We start from the raw sequence: 13,552 nt of genomic DNA, 5'->3' as shown, positions 1-13,552 counted from the left end.
AGCACCTCAGTTTCTCCTTTGTGTTCTCCCCCATTGGGTACAGACGACCTTTGACCTTGGCAGACTTACTACGTGGTGGTTCGGTAGGTGTTATTGGCCAGATGCCTGCTCCTGTGCTACCACACCACGCGACGCCTGTGGTTGAAAGGATGTTTCGCATCTGCCGCCGTGGCCGTGAGTGATGCAGGACAACAATCCCAAGGCTAAATCTGGTGCACATGTTCATCTACTACAGGAAATGGAGAGGTGGATGACACTGTAGTAGTTAATTATAAAGCACCGCATATGTTATTCAGGAGCTGAGATACGGGTTCGTCTCCTACGACGGCGATTTGTCTTTTTTGTCCCCCTTGGCTCCTATTTTTTCCTGATTCTTTCTGCATTTAAACTAATACTCTCGCTTTCCCTGGTTTCTTTGTCTGTTTTGCTTCATACGGCTGCAACTACCTTGTTTCGCCTAAAACCTTTTTTCATAAACTTTCATATACAAGAATAGGATTGCCTTCAAAACACCCTGCATTGGGCGCAATTCACTGGTTCTGTCTCTTCTTCCATTGCTAGAAGCATCTTTGGAAGTCCCCTTCTGTTACGAGCTCCCCCAACTTTGCGGAAATGCCTTCCCCAGTTTGCATTTGGGGAACAAAAAAGTATCAGGCGGCTAAATCCGGTGAGTAGGGAGGGTATTCTAACGGAGTGCAAGCATTGGCGTACCAAAAACTCACGTGCTATCAACGCAGACTGCACAAGGGAATTATCGGGCTGCCGAGGGAAGCACGTCGGTCTCGACACATTTTCAGGACCTGCACGCAGAAAGCTCTACTGACAGTTTGACTTTAAGAAAATTCGTGTTGCACAATTCCATGGCAGTCAACAAGCAAGGACAACACGACTTTGATCTTTTTATTTATTCTTTCACGATGTTTTCGTTCTTGCCTCAATTTCTTTTTCCGCTCATTGCTGTACGACTGCAGCTCGATGTCGTATTCGTAAATACATGTTTCGTCGCCGATGATAACCGTTCACAAGAATTCATCGCTGTCTGGTGCTTTCCTATCAATGCAGCATTCTTTTCGTTCCAACTTTCGCTCCGGAGTCGGCAGCAGTATCGGCGCCATCGTGGCACAAACATTTTTCATTTCCTATTTCTGATCAAAATCTGGTAAGCAGACCACTTGAACAAAACAAGGGCGTTGGCCATCATTTCAACAGCCTTTCAGCGGCCCCTCAGCGCAAAAAAACGCACACGATTGATAACTCGAGCTTGCACGACGGGGGGGCGTCCTGATCTTGCATCGTCCGTGAGTCATCACGGTTTTCCCGAAACCATAGGACCTACTTCAAAACAGAAGTTGGTTTTAGGGTATCATTTTTATGGGGCTTTTGCAACATTTCATTAGTTTTTGCTGCGTTTCGAAACAAATTCGGCATTGATATTTTTATATTGAACTAACATAGTTTACACAAAACATGAACGCATCAAGTTCTGCCTTGTCCTTAGCAGTCTGGCTGGCGTGAGAAGTAAACCACGTCCTTTTAAATGGAGAGTGCAAGAGAGGGGCGCTGCAACACCCACAACCAGTCTTCTTTTTTTTTTTGCTCACGCACTGCATGAGCTTTTGAGACATACCTCCTATAAGTAACGCTTATAATTCGTCTCCAATTTCAGATCAAAGGTGCCTTGTAAGCCAAGCAGTATTGAAGTATACAGGATGCCCTTCGCCAACTTGGCTGTACAACGCAAGAATTAAGAAGTGTGTGCAGAGTTGCGTACCAAGGGGCCCTTTCAGATCGAAAGATGAATGCGACGGAATTTGCCGTAGTAGTAAGCATAAGCATGTTCCTTCTTTGCATATATATATATATATATATATATATATATATATATATATATATATATATATATATATATATATATATATATATATATATATATATGTGTGTGTGTGTGTGTGTGTGTGTGTGTGTGTGTGTGTGTGTGTGTGTGTGTGTGTGTGTGTGTGTGTGTGCGTGTGTGTGTGTGTGTGTGTGTGTGTGTGTGTGTGTGTGTGTGTGTGTGTGTGTGTGTGTGTGTGTGTGCGCTTTAATGAGAGACAGAGACAAGAGGCCTTCCTCACGAAAGCCTCGCTTTACTTGACATTTTGCTCAAACCGACCACGTGTCACGTCCACACATTCTCTGCAACGTACATCAAAGCAGCCCAGATGCGTTATTGTTTTGCCTGTAATAAAGGACAATGCAAATTTCTCATGTTTGGCTTAATAACGATTGAGTTTCGTCATCACCGCTGTGCTTCGCAGTGTCGTGCGCTTACCACTCCGCAAGAGGTGGCCGTCCCGAGCAAGCAGCTAGCTCATAGTACTTTCAAACGCTAATCGACCTTTACGACACAACACCGTAGTCGTTCTTGTCTAATCGCACTGCACAAAGCCACCCTTAATCCTCTGTATAGCCAAGCAGAAATTATTAGGAGTGGATTTTTATTACGAAACCGCTTTTCTACTCCGGAAAGTAGTTAGGGGCAGCAACTGACTGCTATGCACGAAAATCGCCACGCGAAGAAAATATTGTCGCTTTTTTTTCTCAGTTGGAAAGGACTTAAGCCACTGTGACCTTCACTATCATGGGGTTCGGCCTTCAAAATTAAACGTTCGCGTGAAAAAACACACAAAAAAGACATTGATGCCAATGATGTTCCAAGACAGAGAGGCGATTCAGTTCTGCGCAATAACTATCACAGACCGGCATTGGATCCTGGCCGGCGTTCTTAAGTCACTCATTTTTCCATAGCGGGTTTCTTTTTTTCCTGCGTTCTTATACTTTAGGAGCTCTTTTTTTCTAAAACAACTTAAAAACATTATTCCACTGTAACGATAAGAATGCTCAATGCTAACGAGTGACGCGTTTATGCAACAGCGTCTTGTTTATGAGGAGACGTTATAGTTTTTATGCGAATCTGTTCCGTGGCGTAGTACCATTATCAAGTTAACATTATTCCGATCGAAAGGACTGGCTGGCTTTTGTGAAAAACTCATCCAAAAGTCACGCGTTGTTTCTCCGTGGTCTTGACGTAGGTCTCATCACGTAACAAATCCCTTGACTAGTCTATTACGTTTTAGTATAGCGTCTAAAGCGTATTAATCTAGAGCACGTTTCGTCAGGGTGTTTTAATTAGTTAGAAGTCACGGAAGCACTTGACAGCGCTACCAGACGGGGACGACGAAACGCGTGCAGCTCAGTCACGCACTGCGACCCGATGTTTACCGGGGAATGATACGCATTTTTACGCGCATCCCGTACATAACAGATAAACTCGTTCAAAAAGTCATACCTGGTCACAACAATGTGAGTACTCACACGAAACTCTATACATAGCCAGTGTTATATAAACCGAGGTAAGCGAACAAGAGGGACAGTCTTTTTCGAAAACAGATAAGGAAGTCATGCATACAAGTCGTCCTTGTTGTATTGGGGGAAAAATAGTTGTTTTGCATTGTTGGTTGTCAGTCGTTACTACTTTTATTACATAGAGAAGTTTGTAATAGTTTTGGCCTTCCTCTGCTTACTTTATGTCGCCGTATTACGTTCACTTAGTGAGCAGTGTGCCCAATAAATGCGTGTCTCCGAATAAACATGGGTTGCCAGTTCTCGCCCGCGCGGTTGGGTTTATTATTTCCCCGTCTATGAATTCGGGCAAGCGATTTCACTGTGTGAGGCAGATGATCAAGATGCAGGTTCAGTTAAACGAATTTCTCGACCAACAGCGATATCGCTTTATCTCCGCAACAGTACTTTCCCGCTTTTAAAGCAAAGGACCCGTATAAATAGAAGAGCTGCTACTCGAATCCTGCGATGTATTCTTCGAAATTTGCTTCTGACGAAAACTCGCTGAATCGTCGCAACGTCGTATACTTGCACGGTGTATTTCAGGTGACGTGTGCAAAGCTCCGCGGCCTCTATCGTCCTGTGAGAAGGGCACTGAACACCTCGTTTTCTACTACAACCCGACGAACAAAACCTGTGTCCAAGGCCGGCAGTGCACGTATGCGGGCAACAATTTCCCCACTATGATGGAGTGCCAGCAAACGTGCACCAAACGTAAGTTTCCTTTTTTTTAATGCGAAAGCACTATGTGTCTGCTTTTTATTACATCCCATGTTCTTTGAGTATAATAAAACAACTGTCGCAAATATTCCGTTCTCTTTTGCAGCCAAGCCATTTACTTTTTATTTACACTTGCACCAAGTAAGACGACTGAATTGCGTCAGGGCTAAAACAATTCTAGTCAATCTTTTTGCAGGTGGAGCGGCCGTGACAACATGCACAAGAGTAGCCATTTGGGCCCGTTGGTTCATGCAAATCTTTAGCTGTTCCTTTAGCAGAAACAGCTAAAAGGAACAGAAAGTGAGAAAGGCAGCACCGTTGTCTCTCCCTCCCTGACATCCTGTTCTCCGGTGCTGTTTCTGTTCAAGCGGTGATTGCATACCGACGCAAGAAGCTCGTTAACTGTTAATTAGCGGCAAGAATACGAACATTACTGTATGATGACTTTAGTCCAAGCCGTCCGAGATTCCGGAGGTGTACGTATGCACTTGTTCCACAGTAAAGCCAGTAATTATTCTATCATGTTAAACTTTGGCCGCACTTAATTCCTAGCATGCCTCCCTATTTCAACAATATGTTAATTATGGATTCTATAGCGTAACCTATGCCTTGTGGGCTATGGAACAGAATAGTATATGTTCGAACTCAGAAACGTATTCAATCATCGAGGCACGCTGCCAAATGTTTGTATTTATTTATTTATTATTTACTAACTAAATGAACCTAAGCCGTTCTGTAAGACAGATCTGAGGGGTCCGCATGTAACGTCTATACGAGTTGGGCGGCATCATTTGAAAAATGGTTTTCATCAATTTGTATAGCCTCAAAACGTGACATGTCCATGACCAGAGCAGGCAATGATTTCATTCTCCAGCTGCAATGAAAAAGAAGCAGGTGCCGCTGGAACATAGCTTTCTGAGCATGCAGACGGTGTACTTCATGAGGATCCCTGTTCATGCGATAACCGAAAACGAGAACGTTAACGGCATTTTCAGCGCTTTGGAGGACTTGAACAGCTATTACTTAGCAAAGGTCACATTCTTTCCCCAACCTGCATGTGTGCACTATCCATAAAGCTGGCTGCGTTTTTGACAAATTTGGAGTCGACAGTAGTTCTAGATATTGCAACGCAGCGGGTATAGTTTAAACTCAGATCGTAAATACGCCCACATAACGAATAGAAAATTTCTGCATCAAACACCCGTAACCTGCCGCCCCTGTTTAATTAATTCAAGGACGCTGCCATTTTTGTTTCTTCCACGGTACCGTTTGAAATTTCTATGCGTTTTATACGACACCTGTAACTTGTAGAAAAAGAACGTTTGTCAATTTTTATGTAACTCCCAATAAGAACCTACCCTTTTAACATTTTCCCGCACATCGCACCTAACATTCACTCCCACGCCTCCATACTTAAACTCCGGGCACCATTTAGCATCTTTAACACTATTTAGCACATTTAAAATAAGGCATGTACCATGTAATGCTTATAATTTCAGCTTCCACTGCGTTCACAATGCGTGGTATTAAAAACGAGCGATACGCTTGAGCTGTATTTCTCATGGTCACTGGAGATCTAACGCTACAACACACAAGTTCAATAATGAGAAACGTTCTATATTATCTCCCTGAGTTATCAAAATGAATGAAACTATTGTTTATCGCATTTAAGAAAGTGTCCTTTTCAATTGAACTGACCTGTCCAAAGGCTCAAGTTTACTGAAATGTGGCTAATTAGCCAAGTGACACACGAACGGAGTGTCAATGCTGTTGGATACGTCCGTCAGCTTCAGTGGCTGTGGAGCTTTCTTGCTGAATAAGATACGATGGGTTTTCTCTTCGTATTTCCTAACCGTGTCAGGGGGATGCAGAACGCAAGAACATGTATAGCACAAGTTAAATTTCCCACAGTGCCAAACTTTCCCTCCAATTCTATACGCTGGTCGTATTTGTTCTGCTAGTGAACTCTCTCATTCGTTAACAACATAAAAGCAACGCTGCCAATCCTCGGCCACACATTTCAAAAACGTAACGCCTACGTTCGGGTTCTGAGGAGGGATAAGACTAAAAACATTCATTGAAAAAAAAGGACACGCAGGGGTCATCCTACTTCTGCAGGGATGCGCCGTCAGTCCAGGGCTCCTGCGGCTCTTTCTGTCACCCAGGTCCGCCGCACCATTTGTTTCTGGTCACCAGGATCCGAGCTAGTCAGCACGGCCTCCCGCTGCTCGCGTGTTGGTTTGGGTATTTGCGGGGCTGCCTTTACGTTGTGGCACGCTCAGGTAGTGTGATATAGGCAGGCGTAGTCGCATGTGTATGAGTATAGTGTAGGGTGTATTGCGTATAGTCTGCTTAAATGGGGGTCTGTGTTGGTTTGTAATTGTCGTCCGACGCTACGGCGTTTTCACGTGAGATTTTCTTGCGTGGAGGTGGGTATTGCCGTCTGTTCAACCTGTGACATTGTAGTAGGGCGTTGTATTGTAAAACGCACGGGCTCCATAGATACGGCCGTATCCCTTTTGTTGCGCCCGGGAGGCATGAGCCCGGGCTATATCATGTGCACGCTGATTTCCACGGAACGGCTCGTGTCCTGGGGTCCACACTGTTTCAATGTCCGCGAATCGGGAGGCTTGTTTGTAGAGTCGTTGGGCGATGGAAGATGTTCTACTTACGCGTAGCTGCGGCAAGCTGCCTGGGAGCCAGTAATAATTGTGACGTGCTCGTTAGTTAGACTAGAGGTGATGGCCAAGGCCATGGCTGTCTCCTCCACTTCGAGGGCGCCGGCAGTGCGGAACGTCATCGATACCACCTCCTGAAGGTTATGGTCGACAACGGTGGCCCTCATGGCTGTTTTCGGGGTGTACTGTGCGGCATCTGTGTTTAGTGTGTTTGGGAAACTAACATATCTTGTCAGGAGGGTCTTTGCGCGAACTTAGCGATGCCGGCATGATGTTCCGGGCGCACGCTTTTGGGGATAGGGGCTATTCTGATGCGCTCCCGGATGTTGGGGGCCAGATAGATTGCTTGTTCGTGGCCTTTGCCGGGTGTAGGGTAGCCTAGGCGCGTTAGGACTGTTCTTCCTGTAGGTGTGAGGGCGAGGCGTTCGCGTTGGCTTGTGAGGTGGGCGTCTATGACTTCTTTTATTGTATTATGGACTCCTAGGGCTTCGAGCCTGAGAGCGGCTGTTCCTAGTGGCAGGTCTATCGCTTGCTTGTATGCTTTCCTCGGAAGTATTTCTAATTGATGTTTCCCTTTGGGAGCGAGGGGTAGGTACGGGTCAGCGTAGGTAATGCGCGTAATTATCAGGGCCTTGACTGGCTGTGTTATGTGTTCTTTCAGTCCGTACTGTTTCGTGGTGATGCGGTTGACCATTTGCAACATTTGAAAGGTGGTCTGCTTGAGTCGTTGGATGGATCCGCCCTCGCATAAAAAGATTGTGTGGCATTAATGCGAGCTGAAACCAAGTCCAGACACGGGAAATTCTGTACTTGTCAAGAAAATCAAAATCAAGTTGAAAGTGACAAAATGGCTATTCTATTCCAGATCGATTCTGGCCGTGGATACCGGACCGATGCCGCGTGTACCCGAGCCATGGGAATTACTGCTTTTGGGGATGGCGCAGTGGGTCAACCCGATACTACTACGACCCTTACGCCGGCCGGTGCGTCGGTTTTTGGTACTACGGCTGCGGGGGAACGCGCAATAACTTCGCCACCTTGGACGAGTGCCAACGACGTTGTGCAGGTAAGTATACTCATACCGTTCAGGAACATAATCAGCCATATAATATTGTTACTGTTACAATACGGCTATCAAATTAATAAAGGATGTTCATGTAAGTGTAGTAGCTTCTGGAGAACCATCCGGTGTACTTACGTAAATATGTACTCAATTTTCTAGATTTTTATTCTTTTTATTTCTAGATCAGTACTTCTTGCATGCTATTTGAATTGCGTTGCTTTTTTTTTTCTATTTACATTGTGCGTAGTTTAGGCCATGCACTCATAAATGGTTCTTTTCTGCTATGCTGGGTACTCTCATTCATCCTCCAATAAGCATCGTTCGCTTGTTCAGCGTACTTGTTTTTTTTTCGTTTTTCTTCTTTAATAACTACAAGCCCACCTATCTAGTTTTCGTGTACGAGGTTCCCGCTGGATTTTTGCAGTGCCAAGCCATATATGATTTTGTACGCACCATTTAGCTGTATCATTCTTTTTGTTTTATGTATTTCCAGTCTGCACATTTCAACGTATTCTAGAAATAAATTCAGTGTCATGAAGTTCATTCGCCTGTCAAGCGACATTTTTCGAGACTTCTTGTCTTGGTCCCCACAAATTATTGTCAATTAAATAATTTAATTGTATTCGTTATTGCTTACATAATAAAGGAGATCAGCGTTCAAGGCTTATGTGCTACATAATATCAAATCTACCGCAACTTTTTCTGATATTCTCCCTAGATTTCTTGAAATGCGAGGTCAATCATGTTATTCATAATTTTAATGTGCACTGCCTGTTCAAAACTTCATGGAAAATACAAACTGAAGTATCATGGATTTTCACCACCTGTTCCTGATGCACGGTTTTCAAACTAGGCGTAATATAAAAATTATTAATTTCTGGACATCCCTTGTATTCCTAACAGTTGCAGTTGCCGTAGGCAGGCTGTAAGGAAACGTTAGAATCAGTTTTAAAGCTAAGTCGATTTTGTTGGTTCTTTAATTTTTCACTTTAACTTACGGGAAAGCCGTGTCAGTCTGTTCACCCTATCGAGACGTAGCCCTAGTATTACGCTATCTTCATTGGATGCTCTTTTTTTAATATTTATTGCTTGAAATATGCAACCACTAACACGCAAGAATTATACAGCTAAGTTCAGCCATTTAAAATGTACAATGTGGGTTAATAACGTAGTTCAAGTAGCCAGATAAATGCTCCGGGTAATTATAAGACACCAATACGATATGCTCTCACCTTTGCTCATGCGGTCTCTGCTCTGGCAGTGCCCAAAGGAGCACAAGAGGGCTAATCGAACGACCGACTGATGAGAACACATACTAAGACTAAGGCATCTTAAGCACGTTCCGCATCTTACAGCATAGCCTCTAGAGGTGCTAGGAAGCGGTTGAAGACCTGTGCAACAAATACAAATGTATAAGTACTCCAGAAGCACAACAGGGGGAAAGCCGTCACCATGTCGCTATGAGTCAAACGCCGCACTCACCATGCAGAAACTTTCCATTTGAAATGTACCGGTTTTCTTTTAATAGTGCGAATAATAATTATTCTATATTACTTAATTTTGATGTAGAATAAGTTGATAAGTATAATGCACTATTGAAGGGTAGTCAGTTTTTCTTGCGCTTTGCTTGTCTTCATTGTCTGGTTTTCTAAGGTGGCTGAACGCTTGTCATTTTGAAACTAATCCTGCCAGGTAGTTTTTCTGCGTATAACATTCTAAGAATATCAGGAAAGGTCACCAAAACAAGGTATGCATTTTCAGTAGCCTTAAGGTCTAGTCGTACAGGAATAAGTTTGAGCTCCTAAATTATATTGATTTAATGACCAAGGATGTCTACGTGACACGAGTGTGCAAAATAGCTGTTGACAAAACAGTACTGTAGAGAAATTTTTCAAGCATGAGGATAGCGAATAATAGCAAGATGAACGTATATTCAAGCCCGACACTGAGTATTGAGTCTTCACCCTTTTTACAGGGCGTCAAGGCGTAATTTCGGTATATCCTGTCGGCACTGACGAAGGGTAAGTAAGGCGTTTGTCGTGTATGGCTAGAAAATTCTACTTTGGTAACCAAATATTCTTTCTTCCTCGTTCTTAACATTAGGAAGTGTTTTCTTGATTCCTGTTCTCTGATTTCAACCAAATGCAGGTAGTCGAAAAACAAGTAAACAATAAACAATGAAGCTGAAAAAAACATTGAAATATTTTTCAACTTTTTAGATAGAGAACAATTCCGACAGAGCATATATTGCCTTTGCATAACTGTCCATCAAATCAATTGTAAAAATTTATTTTCAGCTTTGCAATCGACGAGCAATAAGAGCCCAACTAGCACTTTCTGTACACAACAAAAAAAACCTCTTAGAAAGAATTTTGATTGCTAATATTCCTTTCTCAACAGACGCATATAATAAATAATCGGTGAAACGGCCGTCTTTGTTTGGAAAGCTTTCGATGCTCCATTTGCATCAATTGCTTTCGGAACTATTTGATTAGTGTTAAATTAGGTTTGAAAATGACTATTCCCACACCCCTGCTTAATATAAAGAAATTTCTACGGAATACGAAATCAAGCTCGTTGGAATTTGTTGCATTTCTATCCTCTAGCTGCCTGGTGAAAATTCTATCTTTCAAGGCGAGCAATACTTCCACCGAGTTTTATCCCCTACGTTTTTGTTATATCAAGCGTTTGTCTACAGTAGAATAATTCTCGCAGTTTTTTTTCAGCACACTTAATTTCTGCGCATATAACGTATCGCACTAGTCGTATCCGCTTGAGTGCACTCTAAAATTTTGATATTATTCAACTTTGCGCAATAACCCAATCTCACTAAGAGGTGATGTTTTAAATGTATATTCACTCCGCAGGATTGTATTTTCCGCTTGAAGAGGCGGCAGCTCCAAGTTCACTTATCAGGTGAGGAAAGCACAGTGTAGACAGTTTTACAGTGTTGGTGATCTATTGGGTTAGGTAAAAATGCATCTAGTAATATTCAAACTACAATAGCCTTCTTGCAAATAACTTAACAGGCACGCGCGATGTTACATCAGAAACGTCAAAACGCCTCTGGACTAGAGAAAGTTTGGTTTGACTTCGGCCTGGTGCTTAGCAAGCCGAAGTCTAATTGATGCTGCAACCAGGAGCCACACGCACAGGGACTTGCTTCGTCCCTCAACTCTGAAAATTGCTCGCTTCTAGAGTGCGAAAGCTAACCTATGAATAGAAACGAGTAGTCGTAGTAGTAAATACAGGCTAGTTGTCTGCATTTGTTAATTACGTCAACTAAGCGTCTTGTCCGAGTTGGTTCAGTATACGGCACAAATTGAAAGGGCGTAAAAAAAGGCACGAACAGGACAGGCGACCGCACATTTGCTGACCGACACCTAATGTATTCTAAGAATAAATAAAGGACAGTTTAAGGTCGGCACATTGGCAACAGCAAAACTAAGAACTTTGTAAATTCAGCTTTTTTGGTAACGTATTTTCATTCTCCCCTGAACTGGCAGATGTGTCACGAGGGAAATTCCTGTCTGTTTGATGAGAGAAAGCCTCCAAATATTGGTTTGGTTTGAAGGTTTATTTCCGCAACTGGTGTTGCGAGGACAGCCAGGGAAAAAGCTGTATAGACAGCTTGAGAGGTGTCACACGTACGGCATGTGCTGTCACATCTGCGCCCACCTTGAGCACATGTGTGCATATGTGCATATGTTAGATTACTTGTTCACGAGATATGTCAAGTGTCAATGACCGCTTATTTACTGTCCTGTTTGCATCTTTTCCTTGAACTTTTTTAATTCATTTGTATACGTTTACTTGTTTTTACTTTGCCCACACACAGCGAGCACTTTATGTAGACGTGCTTCTCCTCGCAGGTTGTTCTTACTCGTGTTCCGCTCTGCGCACATCGTGCGCAGGCTTTTATTTGTCACCATTTCGCCCTTGCGTTACACGCAACAAAAGCGCGCTGGAAGAAAAGACAATGTTGCCCGTGGCTTATCAAAAAACAACTAAATCTACCCCCAAGCAATGTCGGGAAGTGAGATGCATCCCTGAGGTCATTGCTTGCACACAGCTACGCACTCTTGACGTCTTTCACTTCGCTGCTTGTAGTGTAACCAGAAGGGTATCTATCGTTTCCGCTTCTAACTTCATTTCGTTTCTGTCTTTTCTAGAATCGTCTACTTCCACTAAACCCGAAGCGTCATAATGACAAGCCCAGCTCAAGAAAAAACAATGCACCGAGAAACCAACGGTGAAGCAAGCAGAAAAAACAATTTCTTGCGAGCATGAAAATTGAAGGTCCTTTTAATTAGTTCCAGCAAGCACAGCTTTCTAACTTCGTACCCATGGAGACAGCCTTTCTTTTTATGCATTGAACGCTGACCCGCCCTGACAACAGCCGCTTTTACCAGTGCACTAGTTACGCCAATAAAAACCGAATGATTCCTAAGTATAACATTCGAAAATCAGTGCAAATATTGAGTTTCCCATTTAACTGACATACGACATTTTGTGCAACGATTTGGCTCAAAGTGTATTACGACGCGAACAAATTCACAACACCAAAGCAAGACAAGGACGAGAACAGCTTTGCTACAGTCATGACATATGGTTGGTTAGAGTCATCTGCAGTTTGGAAAAGGGTGCACGTAAGCAGGTTGCTGCATTGTGACGTAACGGGCCCGCGAATAGTCTCGTTGTGCTAGTTGTCCCGGGAGAAGTTATAGAACATATTACTTTTCGTTGATTTACCGATCATACAAGTATTATTCTTATTTTTAAATCGGCAATGTAGTTCTTGGTATGAACTCTCAACCACTATACCACCTGCATAGATATCTCATGATCTTTTCTATGCACTTAAACAGGGGAGTCGTGTCGACGCAGTCTTTGTATACTTCCCGAAAGCGTTTGACATTGTTCCACGTCAATGCTTACTGAACAAGCCTGGCCTTGTTCAATCTAGCCTTTGGTATTATCAACAAGACTGTTTGATAGATCTTCCGTTTTTTAACGGCGTCTAAAGTGGTGCAGGGAAGTTCATAAGTATTTCTGGCTACCCAGACGTCTCCTGTAAAGTACGCCAAGGCTCAGTTTTAGCACTTGCAATATTTTCAGTTGCATTAATGATATTCAATCCTGTGTAGAATGATTTGTTCAAATACGGGTGTGTGTGTGGACGATTGTGCAGTTTACACAAATGAAACAATCAGCACGTCCGTGACAGCCTTAGCAACTTTACAAAAATATACATGCTTGGCGCATGAAATGGGGCATAAAATTTAATGCAACTAACATGAAGTGTGTGCCATTTACCAATAAAAAAGCACCCTTCAAGCTAATATAAAGAGTTCAATGAACTAAAATTACCCTGTATGACCAAGTAAATTATTTAGGACCTACGATAGCTAGCAGCCTTAACTGGCAACCACATATTGTCTTATCTGCAAGCTCTATTTGTGCACAGGAGACCACGCGACACTTCAGCAGCAGTTAAACAAAGCGCACATGAGACGCTTTTCAGATCAGTCACTGAAATCGCAGACATAATAGGGGACCTAGATCAGAAACATCTATTTTACATGATCAAGAGAACTGAGAAATTGGCAGCACGCTTTCTCTGCAAGCTTTATACATGCAACTGTAGCTCAACTGCTCTAGTCAAAACAAATCTTGAACCGTTTAAAGGGGGCCTAAAATTGTTTATCAA

General features: G+C 43.0%; 1 protein-coding gene across 3 annotated transcripts in view; it reads left to right on the top strand.

Annotated features, from left to right (window-relative positions):
• The window catches only part of LOC142564812 (monocarboxylate transporter 12-like), a 44,039-nt gene extending 40,034 nt beyond the window's left edge, over positions 1-4,005 (top strand). For 2 of the 3 annotated variants that reach the window (XM_075675978.1, XM_075675976.1), the window contains exon 5: positions 1,667-1,805. The gene's annotated coding sequence lies outside the window, so the exon portion shown is untranslated. Of the gene's footprint in view, positions 1-1,666; positions 1,806-3,927 lie in introns of those variants that run through there. The other variant, XM_075675977.1, reaches the window with a different exon arrangement.
• The last annotated feature ends 9,547 nt before the right edge of the window (positions 4,006-13,552 follow it).

The sequence above is a fragment of the Dermacentor variabilis genome, chromosome 11 (genome assembly GCF_050947875.1).
Source record: "Dermacentor variabilis isolate Ectoservices chromosome 11, ASM5094787v1, whole genome shotgun sequence".
Classification (NCBI taxonomy): Eukaryota; Metazoa; Arthropoda; class Arachnida; order Ixodida; family Ixodidae; genus Dermacentor; species Dermacentor variabilis.
Note: the sequence above shows the minus strand (reverse complement) of the source record. Positions and strands in the feature narration are given on the sequence as shown.